Source organism: Hyla sarda, chromosome 11 (genome assembly GCF_029499605.1).
Source record: "Hyla sarda isolate aHylSar1 chromosome 11, aHylSar1.hap1, whole genome shotgun sequence".
NCBI classification, from domain to species: Eukaryota; Metazoa; Chordata; class Amphibia; order Anura; family Hylidae; genus Hyla; species Hyla sarda.
The window spans coordinates 6,093,886-6,110,851 of record NC_079199.1 but is presented as its reverse complement, the minus strand read 5'-3'; the positions used below and the strand labels follow the sequence as shown (position 1 = coordinate 6,110,851).

The window sequence follows — 16,966 nt, the reverse complement described above, 5'->3', positions numbered from 1 at the left end:
AGGGTTACGACGTGACGCCCCCTCTCATAGACTTGCATTGAGGGGGTGGGGTGTGACATCACGCCCCCTTCCCATAGACTTGCATTGAGCGTTACGACGTGACATCACGCCCCCTCCCATAGACTTGCATTGAGCGTTACGACGTGACATCACGCCCCCTCCCATAGACTTGCATTGAGCGTTACGACGTGACGTGACGCCTCCTCCCATAGACTTGCATTGAGCGTTACGACGTGACGTGACGCCTCCTCCCATAGACTTGCATTGAGCGTTACGACGTGACGTGACGCCTCCTCCCATAGACTTGCATTGAGGGTTACGACGTGACATCACGCCCCCTCCCATAGACTTGAATTGAGGGGGGTGGGGCGGGACGACCCCCGAAGCCCGCACTCAGCGTTCGGAAATAAATGTTCCGAACACTGGGGAGTGGAGTACCCCTTTAAGCCAGTAAGAGAAGTCTATGGTGGAGATATTTAAAGGGATGGCCATGTTGGATCGGGATTGGACAGATATTATAGGTTGTGATTTAATCTATTAATGTCTAATGCAGTGGTTTCCCAACCGGTGTGTCTCCAGCTGTTGCAAAACTACAACTCCCAGCATGCCCGGACAGCCAACGGCTGTCCGGGCATGCTGGGAGTTGTAGTTTTGCAACAGCTGGAGGGGTGAAGTCCCTTTTTATGATGCAGATCCTTATATGGGGATACATAGGGGGGCCTGGCTATGCATCCAATTTATTTAACTTATTTTGGGGGGGCACTGGGTGACAATGTGCGGGACCCCCCCCCACTATCACCGGGTTCACCATGACTCCACTCTGTTATCCGCCGCTCTCCCGGTGCGTTCACCGTCTATGAAGGACACTAATAACGGATGGCGACGTGCGTTTCCATTGTGAATGTCTGTGGCGTCCTGCAGTTTTTAAATCTCATTTTAAGGAAGAAAAAAAAATGAAATAAAAACTAAAAAAAAAAAGTTCAAGAAGTGCCTTCACCGCCCGAGGCTCAGAACCGAAATCCACAGCGCGGCGAACTTCACAGACTCTCCTCTGCGTCCTATGCAAGTGTTTTGTACGACCTGCATACACCAGTACTTTGTAAGCTTTGTTTATGACTCTTGTACATAGTCGGGGTTTTTAAGAAGAATAGTATTTTTATTTAGGTACCTCCAGACTTGAATTTGTGTCTCGTGATGATGATGATGATGATACGTTGTATAACGCCTCTTTCGAGGACCATTGCTGTTGTACAAAGGTTTTCACTTGTTCTATTTTTCTACGGTTACTGACGAGCATGTAACAGCCGACTTTATCCTACATTATAATTGGCATTTCAGAAATAAATGGCTTGTATAGAAAACACTGCGCCTACGTGATTTATTACTGCAGGTCTCCTGGCTCCTTTTTTTTTTTTTTTTAAGCCCCTCCCTCTTGTAGTTTTTCCCCTTTTGTTGAAGCCCCTCCCTCTTGTAGTTTTTCCCCTTTTGTTGAAGCCCCTCCCTCTTGTAGTTTTTCCCCTTTTGTTGAAGCCCCTCCCTCTTGTAGTTTTCCCCTTTTGAAGCCCCTCCCTCGTTGGAACTCTTGCCTTTTCTTTGAAGCCCCTCCCTCTTGTTGGAGCTCTTGGCTTTTTGTTAAAGCCCCTCCCTTTTTTTTTTTTAGAAGGCCCTTCTCAAAGCTGATCTGTCCATTGTTGAAACCCCACCCTCTTAAAGCCCCTCCCTCTTGTTGAACCTCTTTCCTCTAGAAGCCCCTCCCTCTTGTTGAACCTCTTTCCTCTTGTGGATGTGTTTTCCTCTAGAAGCCCCTCCCTCTCGTTGAAGCCCCTCCCTCTCGTTGTAGCCTGCCCCTCCCTCTCGTTGAAGCCCCTTCCTCTTGTTGAACCTCTTTCCTCTTGTGGAAGTGTTTTCCTCTAGGACTCCTCCCTCTTGTTTAAGCCCCTCCCTCTTGTTGAACCTCTTTCCTCTATAAGCCCCTCCCTCTTAAGGTTTTCCCTCTTGTTGAAGCCCCTCCCTCTTAAGGTTTTCCCCCCCTTGAAGCTCCTCCCTCTTAAGGTTTTCCCTCTTGTTGAAGCCCCTACCTCTTGTTGAAGCCCCTCCTTCTTAAGGTTTATCCCTCTTGAAGCCCCTCCTTTTTAAGGTTTTCTCTCTTGTTGAAGCCCCTCCCTCTTAATGTTTCTCCCTCTTGTTGGAGCCCCTCCTTGTTGAAGCACCTCCCTCTTGTTGAACCTCTTTCCTCTTGTGGGTGTGTTTACCTCTAGAAGCCCCTCCCTCTTGTTGAAGCCCATCCCTCTTGTTGAACCTTTCCTCTTGTGGATGTGTTTTCCTCTAGGACCCCTCCCTCTTGTTTAAGCCCCTCCCTCTTGTTGAACCACATTCCTCTAGAAGCCCCTCCCTCTTAAGGTTTTCCCCTCTTGTTGAAGCCCCTACCTCTTGTTGAAGCCCCTCCCTCTTAAGGTTTCTCCCTCTTGTTGAAGCCCCTCCCTCAAGGGTTTTCCTCTTGTTGAAGCTCCTCCCTCTTAAGGGTTTTCCCTCTTGTTGAAGCCCCTCCCTCAAGGGTTTCCCTCTTGTTGAAGCCCCTCCCTCTTGTTGAAGCCCCTCCCTCTTAAGGTTTCTCCCTCTTGTTGGGGTCCCACCTTCATAGTATCTGGGGCCCTTACATTATCATCTCATTTCTCTCACTTATGGTTTAGGTTTACAATTGTTGGATAACTACAAATCCCAGTATGCCCAGACAGACATTGACATCCAGGCACTGCTGGGAGTTGTAGTTTTGCAGCAGCTGGGGACACTGGTGTAGTTACTTGTTATGATGACATCTTTGTATCCTCACTTCTTATAAGGCCTATGTGCTGCAGTATAAAGCCTTGGGGGCAGCAAAGCGCCTGGAGCCTCTACTGAAACAGGAGGTGAAGGTCACATTACATCCTCCCACCAGAGAAAGCACAGCAAGGATAGAGTCCTGGGGTATAGCTGTGCTTTATTAGAGCAGCGCTGCAGTGTACAGCACCGTGGATAAAGTCCTGGGTTATAGCTGTGCTTTATTAGAGCAGCGCTGCAGTGTACAGCACTGTGGATAAAGTCCTGGGTTATAGCTGTGCTTTATTAGAGCAGCGCTGCAGTGTACAGCACTGTGGATAAAGTCCTGAGTTATAGCTGTGCTTTATTAGAGCAGCGCTGCAGTGTACAGCACTGTGGATAAAGTCCTGGGTTATAGCTGTGCTTTATTAGAGCAGCGCTGCAGTGTACAGCACTGTGGATAAAGTCCTGGGTTATAGCTGTGCTTTATTAGATCAGCGCTGCAGTGTACAGCACCGTGGATAAAGTCCTGGGTTATAGCTGTGCTTTATTAGAGCAGCGCTGCAGTGTACAGCACCGTGGATAAAGTCCTGGGTTATAGCTGTGCTTTATTAGAGCAGAGCTGCAGTGTAAAGAATAAGGGAGAAACAGCAGCCTGAGCCACTGGGTAGACAGGAGTGTTAGGGGAGAGAACTTCATATTTCAATATTTGAAAGGCATTAAAGGGGTACTCCGGTGGAAAACTTTTTTCCTTTTTTTTTTTTTTTTTTTTTTTATCAACTGGTGCCAGAAAGTTAAACAGATTTGTAAATTACTTCTATAAAAAAAATCTTAATCCTTCCAGTACTTATCAGCTGCTGAATACTACAGAGGAAATTCTTTTCTTTTTGGAACACAGAGCTCTCTGCTGACATCATGACTACAGTGCTCTCTGCTGACACCTCTGTCCATTTTAAGAACTGTCCAGAGCAGGAGAAAATCCCCATAGAAAACAGTCTATAGTGAAGATATTCACCCTGGCACAGCTCATGTACACCTGCTGGAGTCTCCTTCTATGGACGCTCGCTAGCAGCCAGGTAAGTGGAGTGATGGTGGTGGTGCTCAACTTGTGTAGTGATTCAGAGGTAAGTATAATATATAGCGAGAGAGAATACAAGCGCACTCACCACGTTAGTTGGAATTTATTCCGTATCACAAACCATGTGCAGGGAGACAGCGGTAGGTGAGGGTTAGTGTTCGTTTTGCCCATGGACCCTCCCCTACCGCTGTCTCCCTGCACATGGTTTGTGATACGGAATAAATTCCAACTAACGTGGTGAGTGCGCTTGTATTCTTTCTCGCTATGTATTATACTTACCCCATAGAAAACATATGCTGCTATGGACAGTTCCTAAAATGGACAGAGGTGTCAGCAGAGAGCACTGTGGACAAGACAAAAAAGAAATTCAAAAAGAAAATAATTTCCTCTGTAGCATACAGCTGCTAATAAGTACTGGAAGGGTAAAGATTTTTTTAATAGAAGTCATTTACAAATCTGTTTAACTTTCTGGCACCGGTTGATAAAAAAAAAAAAAAAAAAGTTTTCCACCGGAGTACCCCTTTAAAGGGGTACTCCGCCCCTAGACATCTTATCCCCTATCCAAAGGATAGGGGATAAGATGTCAGATCGCTGCGGTGCCGCTGCTGGGGAGCCCCGGGATCCCCGCTGCGGCACCCCGCCATCATTACAGCACAGAGCGAGTTCGCGCTGCACGTAATGACGCGCGATACAGGGAACGGAGCCGCGTGATGTCATGGCTCCGCCCCTCCTGAAATCACGGCCCGTCCCCTTAATGCAAGTCTATGGCAGGGGGCGTGACAACCGCCGCGCCCCCTCCCATAGACTTGTATTGAAAGGGGCGGGCCGTGACATAACGATGCTCCGGCCCCTGTATTGCGCCTCATTACGTGCAGCGCGAACTCGCTCTGTGCTGTAATGATAGCGGGGTGCCGCAGCGGGGATCCCGGGGCTCCCCAGCAGCGGCACCGCAGCGATCTGACATCTTATCCCCTGTTTGGATAGGGGATAATATGTCTAGGGGCGGAGTACCCCTTTAAAGCTGCAGTCACTGATAACAGATGGGCCCTAGTGAAGCAGAGCTGCAGTGTAAAGTATGGAGAAGCAAAGTCTGAGCTTCTGACCAGACAGGAGGATGGCAGAATGGGTTTTCCAACCAGCTGTTGCAACAGCTGGAGGCACCCTGGTTGGGAAACACTGACCTAAGTCTCCAAATTGTGAACCTCCAGCTGTTGCAAAACTACAACTCCCAGCATGCCCGGAGTTGTAGTTTTGCAACAGCTGGAGGCACTGTGGTTGAGAACCTGTGGAAACTGTGGTTGAGTACTCCGGTGGAAAACAATTTTTTTTCATATCAACTGAGTCCAGAAAGTTAAACAGATGTGTAAATTACTTCTATTAAAAAAATCTACCCCTTTAACTCAGTGTTACCCACCAGGGTGCCTCCGGCTAATGCAGAACGACAACTCCCAGCATGCCCAGACAGTGCACCCTGTTCTAGTACAAGCTACTGTTCTCTGTTATCAGCCACCTCTGGAGCAGTAGTGCGCACGGTCACGTGATTATCTCTCATACACCCAAAGATAACAGACATCTACAGATCTATCAGGACGCGGCTGTCAATCATCTCTGGACAGAATCACGTGATCCGCTCAAGAGGTTGTGTCAGCTGGAGGCCGCTAGAGGCCGCTCACTCCTTTCTAACGCGAGGACAGTCTGGCTGCAGAGAGCGGCTCTTTGCTAAACAGGAAACATGTGACCTCCACTCAGGTCACATGTTTCCTGTCCACAACCGAGTTTCAGTCTTCAACTAGACTCTTTTGCATCTACCGGAAGTGGCTGAGTATGAGACCGGAAGTGACGTCTCTCTTTTTTTTCCCCTCGCTTTAGGGGTGAGAGGAGTATGGAGACTATCCGGAGCCATCCTCATGGTCGGGGCGGCGGAGGCTTCTCCTCTCATGTGATGTGGTTTTCGCCATTGCATTGTGTGACCAGTCACCTGGAGCAGCATCAGAGGTATCAGCCATTATAATGTTATATTAGGGGGGGGGGGTCTGCAGACCACTATGAGCCGGCACGTAAGAACCTTCGGGTGGGTTCACACCACAATTTTGTTATACGGTTTCGGCATATGGTTTCATTAAAAAAACGTATGCAACCGTACAGAAAACCGTGCCCATAGACTTCCCATTCAAAACTGTATGCACCATAATGTATTTGGTTGTCTCCGTTTTTCAAACCATACGTTTTTTTTTTCGGACAGAAAACCGTAGTCTACCATCGTTTTTTATCCGAGTGAAAAACCGTATTAAACCGTGTGTGTTTTTTTTTTTTATCATGGGAGTCAATGGGAACTGAACAGAACTGTGTGCGTACGGTTCCATACGGTTTTTGGCTTTGCTGCTTTTTTTTTTTTTCTTATAATTTCAATCGAATAAGTAAAATTTTATTCATAATGGAGTGAAAAGTTAAAAACGTATACAGGTTTTTCATTAAAAAAAAAAAAACCCGATGCAACCGGACACCATTTTTCAAACTGTATACAGATAAAAATGTGTTCACACGTTTTGATACAGTTTAGTCCGGTTTGAGAAATCAGTTTTTTTTTAAATCAAAAACCTGATACAGGAACTGTAGTGCAAAAGCTACAACTCCCCTCTGAAGAGAATACTGGAGCGGAGTCATGTGACCGTGCGTCTCTATGTGAGATGCAATGGCGACTCTCCTCCTACACTGTGGTGGGGGCGGTGTTGAAGTACTTGTGTCTGTTTTGGCGCTCACATTATATGTGGTGTATAACTCCCATCATGGAGACCTCAGAGGGGACCTTCTTTTTTTACGTAAAGGTTCCCATGACTGACTGTAGGAAATCCATCATCTTTGTAGGTCGTGTGCGCAGTGATTATTGCTTTATCTTACATTTCATGTCTCTTTCAGGTCTCCCTGATCATAATGGGCGCCATCTACCTTAGGCGAGAGGCTGCGGACCCCCGGGCAGGTAATAGTTAGCAGATCAGTGATCTCTATTAGAGATGAGCGAACTTCTCGGCTCGGCAGTTGATGACTTATCCTGCATAAATTAGTTCAGCTTTCCGGTGCTCCCGTTGGCTGGAAAAGGTGGATACAGTCCTAGGAGACTCTTTCCTAGGATTGTATCCACTTTTTCCAGCCCACCGAGAAGTTCGTGACCAATCGAATTTACTGTAAGTTCGCTCATCTCTAATCTCTATATTAATCTCCAGAGAAATTACATGTGACTAGCGGGTTCCCCTAACTGTATCTTCCAATATCACTGTTATGGGGGGTTTTCGGGGGTCCGACCTCCCACAAAGGCGTGGCTGCAGACTACCATGAGCAGTCACGTAAGAACCGGAGGAAGAGAATACTGGAGCGGAGTCATGTGACCGTGCGTCTCACAGTGAGATGTGGTGGGGACTCCGCCTCCTACACTGTCTTTAAGGGGGCGCTCTAGCCTGCGTGTGCTGTTGTATATAACTCCCATCATTGATTCCTCTAGGGCAGTGGTCTTCAACCTGCGGACCTCCAGATGTTGCAAAACTACAACTCCCAGCATGCCCGGACAGCCGTTGGCTGTCCGGGCATGCTGGGAGTTGTAGTTTTGCAACATCTGGAGGTCTGCAGGTTGAAGACCACTGCTCTTGGGTGGGTTTCTTCTTTAAGAGGTTTCCATAACTGGGATCGTGGGGATCATGTGCTCTGATCGGACTAGAACTAATGGTGATTTGGAGTCTCTGTAGGTCGTGTGCGCAGTGATTATTGCTTTATCTTACATTTAATGTCTCTTCCAGGTCTCCCTGATCATAATGGGCGCTGTCTACATGAGGCGAGAGGCTGCGGACCCCCCGGCAGGTAATAGTGAGCGGATCAGTGATCTCTGTGCACATATATCTATATCTCAATCTATAGAGACATTACATTTGACTAGCGGGTTCCCCTAACTGTATCTTCCAATATCACTGTTATGTGGGTTCTCGGGGGTCCGACCTCCCACAAAGGCGTGGCTGCAGACTACCATGAGCAGTCACGTAAGAACCGGAGGAAGAGAATACTGGAGCGGAGTCATGTGACCGCGCGTCTCACAGTGAGATGTGGTGAGGACTCCGCCTCCTACAATGTGTTTAAATGCGCACTGTCATGAACTTATGTTTTTTTTTTTTACATGTTGTAGCACCTACGTAATATACATCAATTATTTTTTTTGTTTAAAATATTGTATTTTGAAATCCAGCCACTAGGGGTCTCCCTTCTAGTGGCCGGCTGCAGCCTGCTGTGATGTCACTGCTGAATTCGGACCCATCCTGGCTGGGCAATCAGTCCAAATTCAGTCAGCCTGCGCTCGCTCCCTGCCTGTCAATCAAACAGGCGGGATTGAGCACTGTGAACACCATGGCTGCGCACACTGGCTCACTGGCCTCGCGGGCTGCCCGTCCCCAGCATGTACAGTCTGGAGGCAGCGCGCACAGACTATCAGTGTCGCGCTGATGCTCCAGGACTGTACATGTTCCTTTGGGGTTAGTTATCTGGGGTCTCGGCAGAGAATTTTGCTTGGCAGGTCCGGCGAAGCTTCTATACTCCTCCTCCCTGAATAGCACATGCAATGAGAAACAGGGAGGAGGAGACCCCGGAGAAGCCTGCCGTGCGTTTTGCCACTCCTCTCCCGACAGGAGCGTTGCATAGACTAGGTAAGGGCAGAAGCCGGCGCTCAGCAGGCTTCAGTGATGTTGCGCATGCTGGGGAAGTCGGCTTCCTATTCAGGCAGAGTGAGCAGCGTTACGGCCATGAAAAATTCAATTTAGAAGGTAGTAAACAAAATGTTTTTAAGGCAGGGAGGGTGTTAGGGAGAGATAACCAATAGGTAGGGACAGAAAGGGAAAAAAAAGATAGTGGAAGCTACTCTTTAAAGGAGTACTCCGGCGCTCACTTTTTTCATTTTATCCCGTCCGGGCTGCAAAATAAAAGAAAACACACTTTCTCTTACCTGCCAACGAGCCCCCGGAGCTCCGGTACAGGCGTTCGGTCCCCGGGCTGTATTCTTCTTACTTCCTGTTAGCCCGGCACGTCACACAGAGCTTCAGCCTATCACTGGCCGAGGAGGGACATCGCTGCGGCCGGTGATAGGCTGAAGCTCCGTGTGACGTGCCGGGCTAACAGGAAGTAAGAAGAATACAGCCCGGGGACCGAACACCTGTACCGGAGTGTTCCGGAGCTCCGGGGGCTCGTTGGCAGGCAAGAGAGAGTGCGTTTTCTTTTATTTTGCAGCCCGGACGGGATAAAATGAAAAAAATGCGCGCCGGAGTACTCCTTTTAAGGGAGCGCTCTAGCCTGCGTGTCCTGTTGTATCGTCTCATGTCTGTTTTGGCGCTCACGTGGTCTTCAATCTGCGGACCTCCAGATGTTGCAAAACTACAACTCCCAGCATGCCCGAACAGCCAACGGCTGTCCGGGCAGGCTGGGAGTTGTAGTTTTTGCAACATCTGGAGGTCTGCAGATTGAAGACCACTGCTCTAGGGTGTGCGGCTTCTTTAAGAGGTTTCCATAACTGGGATCGTGGGGATCATGCGCTCTGATCGGACTAGAACTAATGGTGATTTGGAGTCTCTGTAGGTCGTGTGCGCAGTGATTATTGCTTTATCTTACATTTCATGTCTCTTCCAGGTCTCCCTGATCATAATGGGCGCTGTCTACATGAGGCGAGAGGCTGCGGACCCCACGGCAGGTAATAGTGAGCGGATCAGTGATCTCCGTGCACATATATCTATATCTCAATCTATAGAGACATTACATGTGACTAGCGGGTTCCCCTAACTGGATCTTCCTATATCACTGTTATGGGGGTTCTCGTGGGTCCGACCTCCCACAAAGGCGTGGCTGCAGACTACCATGAGCAGTCACGTAAGAACCGGAGGAAGAGAATACTGGAGCGGAGTCATGTGACCGCGCGTCTCGCAGTGAGATGTGCGCAACGATTCCTCTCCTACACTGTCTTAAAGGGGTCCTCCGATGAAAATGTTTAATTTTTTTAAATCAACTGGTGCCTGAACATTAAACAGATTGGTAAATTACTTCTATTTAAAAAAATCTTAACCCTTCCAGTACTTATCAGCTGCTGTATGCTCCACGGGAAGTTCTTTTCTTTTTATATTTCCTTTCTGTCTGACCACAGTGCTCTCTGCTGGCACCTCTGTCCATGTCAGGAGAAGGAGAATATCCTTCTAGCAAACCTCTCCTGCTCTGCACAGTTCCTGACATGGACAGAGGTGTCAGCAGAGCACTGTGGTCAGACTGGAAAGAACTACACAACTTCATGTGGAGCATACAGCAGCTAAGTACTGGAAGGGTTAGGATTTTTAAATAAAGTAATTATAAAAATCTGTTTAACGTTCTGGCACCAGTTGATTTAAAAATAAATGTTTTTCACTGGCGTAACCCTTTAAGCGTAAGTCCACCCTGAGCGATCTGTTGTCATAATCTGTACAATATTGACATAGTCATATAAGGGGCGCTCACAACCTTTATAGCTGTGTTACCAGCCAGTGTGTCTCCAGCTGTTGCAAAGCTATACCTCCCAGCCTGTCGGGACTGCCATTGGCTGTCCCGCCATGCTGGGGCCTTGCAACAGCTGGAGGCACACTGGTTGGGAAAATATGCTTTGTAGTGTATAACCCCCGTCGTGTATTTTCTGGGAGGTGACCAGATCATAGGAATCACATGCAGTGAATGGATCCGAAATTTGGAACTTGGAGATTTGTGTAATTCTGTTCAATTAATTTGCGCTATGGTTATTGCGTCGCCTGATCATTCTGTCTATTGCAGGTCTCAGCTATACCAATGGATGCCGGATCGCTGATTAAAGGGACAGAAACCTTCACAACAGGTAACAATTGGCGTCCTTCTCCTAACATGGGGCTGCCAGGGTCACCACAGCCCCATACAGTGTATACAGGTCCTAGAGAGCCCTGTACATAGTCTTGTAACCCTCCCACAAAGGCGTCCCTGTTATACTCTGTTTGCAGGTGCGTAACGAAGGGAGGCAGAGAAAAAGATGGAGGACTTTTGGTTTTGCCTCATGTGCAATGTACCAATGACTTCTATCATACACAAGTAATGTAATGTATGTACACAGTGACCTCACCAGCAGAATAGTGAGTACAGCTCTGGAGTATAATACAGGATATAACTCAGGATCAGTACAGGATAAGTAACGTAATGTATGTACACAGTGACCTCACCAGCAGAATAGTGAGTACAGCTCTGGAGTATAATACAGGATATAACTCAGGATCAGTACAGGATAAGTAATGTAATGTATGTACACAGTGACCTCACCAGCAGAATAGTGAGTGCAGCTCTGGAGTATAATACAGGATATAACTCAGGATCAGTACAGGATAAGTAATGTATGTACAGTGACCCCACCAGCAGAATAGAATATAACTCGGGATCAGTACAGGATAAGTAATGTATGTACAGTGACCCCACCAGCAGAATAGTGAGTGCAGGTGTGGAGTATAATACAGGATATAACTCAGGATCAGTACAGGATAAGTAATGTAATGTATGTACACAGTGATCTCACCAGCAGAATAGTGAGTACAGCTCTGGAGTATAATACAGGATATAACTCAGGATCAGTACAGGATAAGTAATGTAATGTATGTACACAGTGACCCCACCAGCAGAATAGTGAGTACAGCTCTGGAGTATAATACAGGATATAACTCGGGATCAGTACAGGATAAGTAATGTAATGTATGTACACAGTGACCTCACCAGCAGAATAGTGAGTACAGCTCTGGAGTATAATACAGGATATAACTCAGGATCAGTACAGGATAAGTAATGTATGTACAGTGACATTCTATCATGTATTACAGAACAATGACTCTGCCAGGATGAAGACTTGAGGCCGGATAGTTTCTGATGGTCCAGTGGAGTGAAGCTGTTGAGGTAATGTCAGGTTTTATACAAGTGTAATAGGTCTCAGTGCGTCTCAGGCTCCGTATGATTGTTTGGCTTTTGAAGTGAACCTGATCTGTGGTGCGTCCTGCTCGTTCTGTCAGTTTGTTATAGAGCAGGAGAAGCAGCGCCCGTTAATATGTAGTTTTGTGGGAAAAGATTCAGTTTAGCTTCAAAAAGTGTTAATCTAAACATCTGTTAATTCTGTGCTTAGGAGTCCAGTGGGCGGTCCTAATAGGTGATTGCCAGCCCTCCCAGTATGAATGCGCAAACCTCAGCGACCGGACGACATGTGTGGGACTGCGACATGGACAGAGGCTGCAGATACCGCTGCATATCTACTTTTATTATGCAGGAGAGAAATCATAATCTCAATAAAATATTGTGTATGCATTTTTATTTTATTTTTTTAAGGAACTCGAGGGTCAACATAATTATGAAATGACAAAGCAAATTGTGGAAAAGTATTATACAACTGTTCAGGAAAAATAAAAAATGAAAATGCTAGAAGATGAATCGGAGGTTTGTGTTCTCTTTGAGTTATGATGTGTAAGAGGTTAAAGGACGATCGGACCAGAGAATCTTGTTCCTCACAAAGGTTTAAGTGGGCGCTGTCGCCAAACGTTTTACTTATATACTACAACATATCTCTAATAATAATATAGATTCATTAATTATGTTTTTTTTTCCATTAAAATAGTTTATATCACACTTGAAAACCAACCACTAGTGGCCGGCTGCAGGCTGGTGTGACATCATGCTTATATTTGGACCGATGCCGGGCGGGCAATCGGTCCTAATTCATTCAGCCCGCGCTCACTCCCGGGCTGTCAGACAGGCAGAAGTGAGCGCTGAGCGAGCATTGGCTCCCTGGCCTCACACGCCGGCCCCGCCTCCCGGCATATACGCGCTTCTGCCTCAGGACTCAGCACTTGGGTATGTCTTATTCGGGGGGAGGGGAGAAGGGAGAGTGGGGTTTGGGGTAGTGCCGTGGCCATAGCCATAACAGTTGTATTCAACACGGGGGGGGGGGGGGGGGGGGGGAGCGGGGTTCGGTGTAGCGCCATGGCCATAAGTTATTGTTTTCAACACAAGGTGCCTCCAGTTATTTCGCCACTACAACTCCCAGCATGCCCTGACAGATATCAGTGACGTCATGCCTGCTGGGATAGTCTGCCTGTCTACCTGATAAGTGAGCACACTACCAGGTAGACAAAAAGGCATTTTGCAGATAGTAAAGGGGTTAAGGGTTAGGTATAGATGGGCAATAGGCAGGGACAGAAAAAAAAATGTTGGGAGCTACTCTCTAACATTTTGGCCTCCAATCCTCAAACTCGTGTCTGGAAGAAACCAGCTACTGCCAATGACCCATAACCTGCCCAATACCATCCCTACAGGGAAGTATGATGGGGGCAGCAGCATGTCTGGGGGAAACCAGACTTTTTTTTTTATTTAAAAATAATTAAAAAAAATGTGAAAAACAAACATGACGACCAAGCTTTTTGTTTGAGCCTAAAAGCAGCTGTAAAACTAAAAATTGCAGTGAATTTACACCAATATTTTTGTGACTTAATGCGTATGTCATAGCCCACAAAGTTACATTACTGAATACCAAATCCTGATCATATACATATAATTTGTCTAGCACCTATATTTCTCACAAATACCTTCTTTCTGTTGCTCACTTGGCTTGTCATCCTGTGCTCTGGAGGGGGTGTTTCCTCATTCTGAATGACTGCTTTCTCCCTGAGTCGACTGTGCTGTGCTAGTTCTCCATTTAATCACTGCAGGCTTCTCTGTAATCTGATAGGACAGGAGTGAGCACAGAGGAGGCTAGTCCTGCCCTCACATACTAGACTTTGTCCATGCCTGTGCTTCAGCTGGGACAAAGGTGATGCTGCTGCAGCCGGACAGGATTATGTTCTGGATGATATGGGGTCCCTAGGGGTCTTATAAGCCATGATTTCTATAAAAAGCAAATACAATTTTCTTATGAAGTATATTAGGAGGGTTGATATTTTGCCAGGATGAACAACATATAAAAAGTTTTTTTTTATTTTTTTGTTTTGTTTCTGACAATACACGTTTATCTAAACTGTTTGTTCATAACATCATTATGGAAAAAAAATACGTAATAAGTGATCGGCGTCCTCAAAGCAATTGCAAGGTTACGGTGGGTTGTGGTGTCAGCTGGGGCCCTGGGTAAATGGGATTGAAAGAACAGATCTGGTTTCTCCTAAAAACAGTGCTACACCTTTCCCCAGGTTGTGTGCGGTATTACTTTTTTTTTTTTCAACTTTAATGGAACTGCAAGACCCCAACCTGAGGACAAGAGTGGAGTGGTCTCTGGGAAAGCGGCAACAGTGCCCTGCAAAAGTATCCCCCCCCTCTTCCCCAAACGTTTTTTTTACTGTATAACCTCAGATTAATTTCATTGTGATTTTATGTAATGGATCAACACATAATAGTCCATCATTTGGAAGTGGAGGAAATAAGCAAAAAATCTGAAAGGTGTTGGGTGCATATGTATTCACCCCCTTCACTGTGTGACCCCCTAACAAAGATCTGGTGTCATCAAGTCACATGATTGGTAAATAGGGTCCTACCAATCTGTAATTTAATCTCAGTATAAAATACACCTGATCTGTGATGTCCCAGAGTTTGTTAGAGAGCATTACTGAACTAACAGCAGGAGCTCAACAAACAGGTCAGGGGTAGCGTGGAGAAGTACAAAGCAGGATTACGTAAAATATATATATATATCTGAAGTTTTGAATATCTTATGGAACCCCATAAAATCAATCATCAGAAAATGAAAAGAAGAAAGCACAACCGCAAACCTACCAAGACAAATACATCCACCCAAACTAATCAGAGAAGCAACCAAGAGGCCTGTGGTGCCTGGTGCTGGCACTGGACCAGACTTATATCCTGTAAAGATTTCTGGAGACTTTTGGGTTGTGGTTTCAGCAGCGCTTGTGGGTCACAGTACAATCCCCTTCACTAGTCATTAGTTGTGATGCGGAGCCCCAATGTGATCATACAGTTATTTGATCACTATGCAATTCCACGGCGCTGTGGACACTGCGGAACTTCCGATGGGGATTTAGATTTAAACATGTTCAACGTTCTGAAAGAAGCCGCAAGAGAAGTGCTGTTAGTCAATGGGACGGTGCCGCTGATACATGGAGGAATTCAGCAAGAAATGTTTCCTCAATGTGAACAAGCCCTTAGGCTGCATGGCGAAATATGGCTGCGAAATGGGTTGTGTGTCCAATGATCACTGTACGGTGGTGTTTCCCAACCAGGATGTTTTTATCTGTTGCAAAACTACAACTTCCAGCATGCCCGGACAGCCGTTGGCTGTCCGGGCATGCTGGGAGTTGTAGTTTTGCAACAGCTGGAGGTACCCTGATAGGGAAACGCTGCTGTATGGCACCACAAAGGATTGTGGGTAAGTGAATGGGGTCGCAATGTGACCCCCAAGCGACCTGACAATTCCATATCATTATATATGACTCCAACATCTACAGGTGACGGTGCATTGCCGTAGAATGAGATTTGCCATAGAATGAGATGGTCCGCCTCCATCACATCCTATTGGCTCTCTCTTGTCACGTGACATATTTAAACGTCACGCATCGATGCGCACAGCATTGTCAATTTGGCTATCACAGAGAGAGGATCTCCTCACCCTGTGATAGCTGAAGCTGTACGGAGCTCTCATGGCCTCTGTGGCCCGACAGAAGTTCACACATGTACGCAGCTCATACGGCTGCCTCATATACATTTACTGTTGATCCACAGCGCTATCGGGATCCCTATGCCCGATGGCGCTGTCATCAGGATCCCCACGCCCGCAGCTCTACACCCCGTCCCCCGCAGCTGTACTTCCCGTCCCCCGCAGCTCTACTCCCCGTCCCCCGCAGCTCTACTCCCCGTCCCCCGCATCTCTACTCCCCGTCCCCCCGCAGCTCTACTCCCCGTCCCCCGGAGCTCTACTCCCCGTCCCCTGTGAACGCTCAGGGAGCGATCCACAGCGCTATGGGGATTCCTATTCCTGATGCCGCTGTCATCAGTGTGCGTCCCCGCGAGCGCCCCATGCCCGCAGCTGTACTCCCCGTCCTCCGCCCCCCGCAGCTGTACTCCCCGTCCCGTTAACGCTCAGGGAACGGGGAACAGAAAGTAGAGCATCGGGCGCAGGTAAAGTAGTACTGCGCATGCGCAGCACTACGCGAATAACTTAACCTGCGCCCGATGCTCTACTTTCTGTTCCCCGTTCCCTGAGCGTTCACAGGGGACGGGGAGTAGAGCTACGGAGGGACGGGGAGTACAGCTGCGGGCATGGGGCGCTCGCGGGGACGCACACTGATCACAGCGCCATCGGGCGTAGGAATCCCCATAGCGCTGTGGATCGCTCCCTGAGCGTTCACAGGGGACGGGGAGTAGAGCTGCGGGGGACGGGGAGTAGAGATGCGGGGGACGGGGTGTAGAGCTGCGGGGGACGGGGAGTAGAGATGCGGGGGACGGGGAGTAGAGCTGCGGGGGACGGGGAGTAGAGATGCGGGGGACGGGGTGTAGAGCTGCGGGCGTGGGGATCCTGATGACAGCGCCATCGGGCATAGGGATCCCGATAGCGCTGTGGATGAACAGTAAATGTATATGAGGCAGCCGTATGAGCTGCGTACATGTGTGAAATTCTGTCGGGCCACAGAGGCCATGAGAGCTCCGTACAGCTTCAGCTATCACAGGGTGAGGAGATCCTCTCCCTGTGATAGCCAAATTGACACTGCTGTGGAATGAGATTTGTGACGTTTAAATATGTCATGTGACAAGAGAGAGCCAATAGGATGTGATGGAGGCGGACCATCTCATTCTATGGCAAATCTCATTCCACGGCAATGCAACGGAATCCAGACACCGACCTAATGAGGAAAAATCTGTAATGATTATTTTTAGCGTATATACATATATACTATATATATATGTATGTGTGTGTGTATATATATATATATATATATATATATATATATATATATAGTGTGTGTGTGTGTATATATTATAATAGTCCGTTCACATATCTTATTTCACATCATAGGGAAGATAATTCAAGTGCTGCAAAAGATAAATCTAAGT

The 16,966-nt window shown here is 47.4% G+C and overlaps 1 long non-coding RNA gene across 2 annotated transcripts; it reads left to right on the top strand.

The window, feature by feature from the left end:
- Positions 1–5,668: 5,668 nt before the first annotated feature.
- Positions 5,669–12,351, top strand: LOC130295506 (uncharacterized). Of its 2 annotated transcripts, XR_008848858.1 has the most exons (7): positions 5,669–5,869; positions 6,791–6,851; positions 7,663–7,723; positions 9,530–9,590; positions 10,688–10,748; positions 10,888–11,821; positions 12,045–12,351. It is a non-coding gene; the product is annotated as an uncharacterized LOC130295506 (long non-coding RNA). The 2 variants fall into 2 exon arrangements; XR_008848857.1 differs by lacking the exon at positions 6,791–6,851 and having other exon boundaries at positions 5,671–5,869.
- The last annotated feature ends 4,615 nt before the right edge of the window (positions 12,352–16,966 follow it).